Source organism: Lytechinus pictus, chromosome 17 (assembly GCF_037042905.1).
Source record: "Lytechinus pictus isolate F3 Inbred chromosome 17, Lp3.0, whole genome shotgun sequence".
In the NCBI taxonomy this organism is placed as follows: Eukaryota; Metazoa; Echinodermata; class Echinoidea; order Temnopleuroida; family Toxopneustidae; genus Lytechinus; species Lytechinus pictus.
The window spans coordinates 26,276,435-26,284,772 of NC_087261.1; positions in this window are offsets into that span (position 1 = coordinate 26,276,435).

An 8,338-nucleotide genomic window follows, 5' to 3' on the forward strand; every position below is an offset into this window, starting at 1 on the left:
AAAATGATGTATAATTAATCGTGAAAATCGAGCGTACAATCAATCGCTAACCTTTGTGTTATAAGACTCTGGTGTGCCACAAGATGACACAAGACTTAAAATCACCAATTTAACTTTTTTATGGTAAACATTTGCTCATTTAGGACACCATATCAAATATACATGGAGACCTGATTGGACAACATTTTAGCCAACATAATCAAACAATGTGAAGTCAGGGACACCCTTCTGGGGCCCTGTTTCATAAAACTTTGTTATCATAACAAATTTGCAATAACAGTTAAAAGCTACTGAAATCCTTCAACATGATTGGGTGATTGTAAACTTGCTATAGAATTTGTGAATTTGTTATAATTATAACAAGTCATTATGAAAGGGGGGCCCTGGTGTACTGCAAACATCACAGAATTTACATTGGCTTATTTGACGTTCTTCATGGATGACATTTGCTCATTAAGGACACCATATCAAGCAAACATGGAGACATGGTGGGACAACGTTTCAGCCTTATCGGCGACGGTAATCGAAAACTACTTCATGGACCAAGAACGCGACGACAGAAGAGCAAATCGATCAACCAGATCACACGAATGCGGTGCGCACAGACCAGCAGGTTACCACAGGATAACTCTGTCAGATGGCCCGTAATTAAAGAGCGATTGGCGTGACGACAAAGGCAGCAGAGACACAAGAGGTTCTCAGAGAAACAGATGCGTGTCCATCAGTCATTCAATTGGAATGTGACAGAGGGTGATACATTTATAGTGATATGAGGATAACACATCTCAGACACTCATACGAATGAAACTAATTTTCATGGATGTGTATTACCGTATTCATTCTTAAACCGTGTTTACACTTAATCGGCATTTGAATCGGCTCGTGGTTCTGAACCGCGAGCCGATTCAGCATCGGCTTTTCCATAGCGCGTAAACGCGAGCAACTTGAATCGGCTCGCGGTTCAGAACCGGCAATTTGCACCACCAAAGTAGTAGGTTCTGAACCGCGAGCCGATGCAGAATCGGCTTTTTTTACTACGTGTAAACAGAAAGCCGATTCTGCACCGGCAATTTGTGCGCATTTCAATTACTTTACCATTGTGACGTAATTGTAAGCGCACTGATCCAGCGTTGTCTTTATTATGACGTATATTGTTGGTATGCGTATCATTTCAGGTTTTTGCATCGGCTCGCGGTTCTGAACCGCGAGCTGTAACAACGTGTAAACGCAATCCAAATGCCGATTCTGCATCGGCATTTGGTTCTGAACCAAATGCCGATTGAGTGTAAACACGGTATTAGTGGAGAAATTGAGGGGGGGGGGGTGGCCGGGTGTGGGAGAGAATCAGATCCTTTGCTCAAGCATACCATAGTTGAATAGCCTTCCCGAACACATCTATTAAATCTTGCATCTGTGTTGAGTCTTTCAACAATCTATCTTCTCAAAACCTTTTTATTTACTTCATAATTGTGAAGTCATGCCTGTTCAGCATCCTACATAGTGGTTTTGGCACAATATAAAGTCTCATTATCATTATTCTTTGTCGATTCAAACACTGGGGAAACTAAAGCTGAATGAGTGGAAGAAGTACCATGGGGAAAATTACATGGGGGCTCAATGTACTGCACACTGGCATATGGTAGGCCAATTGCTTGACAAACAAGACACTGAGACAGCATGCCATGCATGGCTAGACAATGCAAATGTTTCATTTCATTAGGCGGTGCTGCACCAGCCCGAGTTTGCCCAATCTCGAGATTTTAGCCCGATCGGCCCACTTCGCGATTATTCTCGAGATTCAAGAATCCCCGTCTCCACCATCGCAGGAGCGATTAATGCTCGAGCAAGGCATCGATGCTTTAGGGTCTGATGCGGTGAATAAATAATCCTGAGTGCGTCTGCACCTGCGAATTGGCGGGATAATTCGTAAATAGCGCGCTATTTTGCAAAAAATCTCACATTGACTTGGGATTGCAATCTCGAGATTAATCTAGCGAACTAGCCCGATAATTGCGTCTCCATTACAAATAATCTCGAGATTTTTCAGATCGGGATTAATTGCCGGATCAGAAATAGCGCGCTAATTTGAAAACTCGGGCTGGTGCAGACGGCCCTATTATGACTGTTGCGAACTAGTGATGATATCAATTTCATCCCTCATGGTTGGATATTAAACAATACCATGCTGTAATTTCAGCAAAAACTGTTTCTATGCAATGCATGCTAGTCAAGAAAACTCTATCACTCATTCTTCCTCATTTATGCGATAGCATCTCATAACAATCAATATAAAATCAGCTATCAAAATATGTCTATAGTCGCACTTGTACTCTATACCGGTAATAGGCTCATATTAAAGTCAGGAAATTAAATACCGAAAGGGGGAAACCCATCAGGAAATATTCTGCAATCTGCAGTGTCCCACCAGAACATATGCCTTTTTTACACTAGAAGAAAAAAAAATCATCATTGGACGTTTCTAAAACATGCTGCACATATGTGCATGTACAAGCTGCCCGTCGAACCAAAGATCGTGGGTTCGAGTCCAACTCGGGCGGATGACTGAAGCCAATGCGTTGTGTGTAAACAGTCTCTCCCATTCTTCATAGATGTAGGCTATGTTACAATGGAAAACACTCTGTCCCTCGGATAGGACATTAAATGGAGGCCCTGTGTAGAGGAGAGTCACCACCTTTGCACGTTAAGAACCCACTGCACTATTTGTATTATAAGAGTAGGGGGAAACCCTGGTGTAGTGGTCCACCTGCACTCCCCCTATCAGTTAATATCGGGAGGAGAGACCTGCTGGTCATAGTGATTCAGTTCACTTTTCGCCTCCCAGGCACAGGTGACGCCAAACAAAACAATAATAATAATAATAACAACCAGACATATAATCCCCATCTGTTACACTCGAAGAAAATAAATAATAATAGTAAGTTTCTTGTACATATACTTCACATCCATGCGCATGCATTCTGCATTAGTGTGAATGCCCCCTCTGATTCTCATTTCTTTCACAATGTTGGTGATGAGGAGCATGCCCACTCAGGCAAGATACATGTACATGTAGTTATGATTCATACACAGTATAGCCAGGCATGCTAAAGTGATATGGTGAACTGAAAACATAAATAATCTGAATGAGGCAGATAATTGAGAGAAAACATGCTCCAGTACAACCACCCAAATGTTAAACAGAAAGAGAAAATGTTTAGGAAATCTTGAGGATCGATAAGGAAGAAATTGAAGAAACCGAGAAATATCATTCCTTTGAATAAGAAACAATCAAAATAGGCCTATGTACTAGTACATATGCCGCAAGAGGAAGCAATTTCAAGTAAATATACGAGAGTCACCTCCCTTATTTACATTGATCGGAGTAACAATAGAAGAGAAGGGGTGTATAAGAATACTATTCAACCTCAAGAAGTTGTGAATTGTTCAACACACTTCCTCATACAGTGAATAATATTCCATATGCACCTGTATTCAAACTCTCCTTCCTTTATACATGTACTTACAGAATAGATTCCACAGTTCAAAGAGTCAAAAGTGTGTATATTATAACATTAACGTGCAGGCCTATATTGTATGACTGAACATATGTAGGGGGTTCATGTATGACTTTATTTCCCCTATAAACTGCCCCTACAGGTTGCCTTGTGCAGTTCACTTTCTCAATGTGTTAAATGCAGTATTAATCAGTTGTCGATCCAATATTTCTAGGTTCTTGGGAGTACAAAATTTTAATAACAAATTAAAATTTTTAGCATAAAATACAAAGGAATGTGAGGATATGAGTATGACATGCTTGTTGGATATTCATGTTTCACCAAAATAATGTATATCTTTATAAAATAAAAACATCATAAACATAACTATTCTATTCCTTGTCCGATTTTGATAAAATTTTCAGTGTTTTGTTTGTCTGATTTTTTCTCTACAACATCTGTTTGAACCATAACTTTCACCCCAGAGTACCCCCTTTAAAAGAAGGTTTGACTGTACATGTACGTTATAAAGTGCAAGCCGATCAATCTTAATAAACAATTTTAATTAACTGACAAAAAAAATCATGCAATGGGCCATAATTCTTCATATCTGGTGATTAAGGGTGAGTATATACCATTAGAATTAATTACAAATCTAAAGGATTACTTATAAACATCAAGGCAGGTTTACCAACCAAGCTAATATTAGTTCGATTCACACACAGCCCATCTCACTATCAGAAATGCCAATTTAATTGACTGGAAAAAAAAAGTTTTTTTTTATAAATCCTTTTATGGGAACTTTTGAACACACAAGGGTGCATTCTATAAAAAAAAAAAATGTGGGAATTCCTTTACCAAGTTTTATCTGGAACGTTGCACCCTTGATGATTTCATAAACATTTTCATATCATTTGAATTTACGACTTTATACCATATTTACAGTACCACAAATTTGAAGTATATACAACCTGCATTTCTTTCTACTGCATGTATCATGAGATTAAAATTTTATTTGCTCAATTTGGGTCAGAGTCTACAATGTTAATACTTATTCATTATCAGAGTACATGTATACATGTACCATGGAGCTATTAATAGCTCCATGGATGTACCGTACATAATATTATAGTCAAGTTCGCACACGAAGTGACTTAGGGGTAATATTTACGCTTATTTCGCTTATTTTTTATTGCAAGTATTGAAAGAGTACATACTACATACATCGTACTCATAGGCTATCCAATGGTGCAAAAATCATTTCAAAATTTTCAATTAAAACCCAAAATATCAGCAAATTAGAAAGGACGTAATAAACAGATTTCAGACACAATTAAACTTTATATCAAAATCTACACACATCCCGTGTGAAATTTAATTTGAATGCAGAGCTACTAAACCCCATCTCATGTAGGTATTAATAGTATAATTGCACTGCAGAGTTGATATTGAGGATTAAAGCAAACATGATAACTAATCCTCATCAAGGTTACTCCAAGGCCATTTCACACTGGCCATAAGCATCGGTGATTCATGATGAGCAATATTGCAATCTCTGCGTAATTCCTAATTTGGTTATATATATATATATTTTTTATTGGGGGGGGGAGTTGGGGCATGAAATAATTGTATGTCAGATACATGTAGAAGAATTGCCAAGAATAATGTAAATTATAGGAATACATTTATAAAAGTCAGCAGTGGATCCAGTCCCAGCTGCAAGGGGGCATGCCCCCTCTATACCGAGTCTCCTACTGAACACACACACATATTGATATGGCTAAATTTGAGGAAACGGTACTCTGCAACCCATCTATTTTCAAATTTGTTCTTACACCCTCTCAAAAAAAACAAAACTGGATCCCACTGGTAGAGTTAAGATTTAATGTGCTATATTTTTTTTCTTCTCATTTTCAAGATAAGAAATAGGGCCTTCATTAATCTAAAATCTTCTATGTGAAGTCTGTTTTCAATTACGGTATTGTAAGCCATAAATTATGAAATGGATGATTTTAAGACAATTCCACCCATTAACTTATCTCCAAAACCCTAAACAAAACAAAACATCTTATTGTGCTATAGGCCTACATGTAGGCTGCAAACTATTTTTGCTGGTTCGTATGTCTATTCCTCCGCTCCTTGAACAGAAACATATCAAAAGTTCAACAGATAGTCCATCAAGTTATTCATCAATACCTTTCCCCCAAAAGTGACAAATATCATCAATCATTAGTCTATTTAAAAGTACACCCAAGGTTGATGATTGATCACACTTTCAAGTTCCCAACAGACCTACTTCACCCCCCCCCCTCACTGTCTCTAGACTGTCCATCTCTCAATATCACCCCCCCCCCATCTCTCTCTTGCTCCCTTTCGAGATCACTGTTTCAAATTCCTTGGTATTCTGATTTTTGCCCAACCTGCTTTCTACTAACTGGTTTTTTAATGGTACATAAAGTAAAGTCCATTTGCCACTGTTGCCTAATCAAAACGCTTCTGACATTTAACTCATCCCTGCCCAAATAAGTGGAGAATCTATAATCAAGAACTTGAAAATCAAAAGCAGCTATCAAGAAGTAAGATTTAATAAATACAGGTCTGAATATAATTTCACATTTTTATTTTTTTTAACGTATAAAAATGACATCAGGGTGAACTTCTCTTGCGAGAGATGGGGCTCATTGTGGTACGATCCTGCCTTCCTCATGGATGAGCAATAGGAACATCTTTGCAGTTTGCAACCCCCTCACCCCCCCCCCCCTCATAAATCACACGAGATCAGGTGGAACAATCCTTGGCATTTGCAATGCTTGTATCAGGACACCAAGGAATATTGGGCTATCAAACAGCATGTAACAGAGATGTAACTGACATTTATTACCAAGCCGGTTATCAAGTTCACACAACATCAATACAAGCTTTACCAGAGATACCAACCCTGCATGCAATATCAGAATTGTAGTATTTTGATGGATTTGGGGTGTAAAAGAGTATTTTTAAATTTCTCCAATAGACATATATGTGGATAAAAAGGATTTTGAGAAAAAAATATTTTCAAATAAATCTGCAGTATTGTTATTTTCATATTTTTTTTTAAAGCTGAGGAAAAACAGTAAAGTAAAACTTAGCAATTGACCATACATGTAGAACACATTTTGTTCTACATGTACGATCAATTGCTAATATTTTTGTTACTAAGAAGTATTAATCCAGGTAGTCTTTTGGTTTGAGATAAAGGATGGACACCAAACAAGGATGAACTTGTTTTTATTATTTTTTCAAGTCAAGGTATTCTTGTGTGAACATATCTATCTTCACCCTACATTAACAGGCTATGACACAGCATGATGAAAATATTTCTAACGACATTGACTGCCCTAATGAAACATTAATCATTGCAATGACAGTCAATCTATTACAGAGATGGACAACTTTTACTGCAAGTGAACTTGGTACGTAGTAGTACAGGTAGCCTTTGGCGATGAAAAAAAAAGGATGTCCAAAAAGATGGATCATGGACTTGATTTCCGGTGAGCACAGCACTCGACCCGGGTGAGGTGAAGGGGTACCCGGCAGGGTTAATTCCTTGAATGCAAAGAGCGAGCGCTGAAAGGCAGCTCGAGCTATATGATAATAATATGTCCATTTATATAGCGCAGTTACTATATACTCAACTGCACTTTGATACATGGTATCCAGCTGTAGCTGAGCCGCAATATTAATAGGCGCTAAAGCATTCAAGGAATAAACCCTACCGGGTACCCATTCACCTCACCTGGGTCGAGTGCAGCACAATGTGGATTTATAAATTTCGTGATGAAGGAAATTACGCCATGGCTGGGATTCAAACCCACGACCCTCTGTTTCAAAGTCCGGAGACTAATCCACTGTGCCACAACGCTCCAATGCTAAAGCCGAAGTAATAATAATAATAATAACAATGCGCCTCGGAATAGATTGTTTCTAGATAGATGGCGCTATGCAAATGCCTTTTGCCGGGTATTGTAGAAAACAATCAGTTCAGAATTCGATAAGACTTTTTTGCAATGGACAATGCAGGTTGGCAAACACGTGGTACATGTACAGTACAGTATGTATTCATGGAATAATTGAAGGAAAATCATATTTTGATGCTGAACATCTTGCTTTTGCAGTATTATACATATCATGCAATATGCTAATTCTGTATTTTAGTCTGCATGTTCCACCCAAGAGCATGTTCTTAGAGGTCCTATCGTAGCATAAAGAGGTTGCATGGCTCAGTGGATTTGTGCCCAGACTTTGAACCACAAGGTCCCAGGTTCAAATCCCACCACAGCACTTGCATCCTCTGACAAAATGCTCATCTACCTTGTCTACTCTCCACCCAGGTGTGATAAATGGGTACCCAGTAGGAAAACATTCCTTGAATACTTTAGCACCTGATCAAGGTAGCCTCGCTATACCGGTAAATGCCAGTGGCGGCCCGCCCACACAGAAATGTTGTTTAGCGCCTGATCAAGGTAGCCTTGCTATAAATGCCAGTGGCGGCCGGCCACAGAGAAAGGTTGTTAGCCTAACAGAGCGCGAACAGTAAGCATAGTCACATCTTTTGGATTGTAAAGCCAAAACATTTATTTCAATGTGTATTGCAGCATCACTGCCACATTACCAGTTGTAACAGGGCCTCTGTTACTGCATGGTTAGCGCTAACGTTCCTGTGCTGTCATTACTGGAGAATAGTATGCAGCGCTTTTGATAGAAACACTTTATTACATGTACCGCTGCATAAATGTTGCAGATCATCATTCCTATCTGTAATAGTTTGATCTCATTTCTACTATAATACCAGGAGGTTCTGGGAA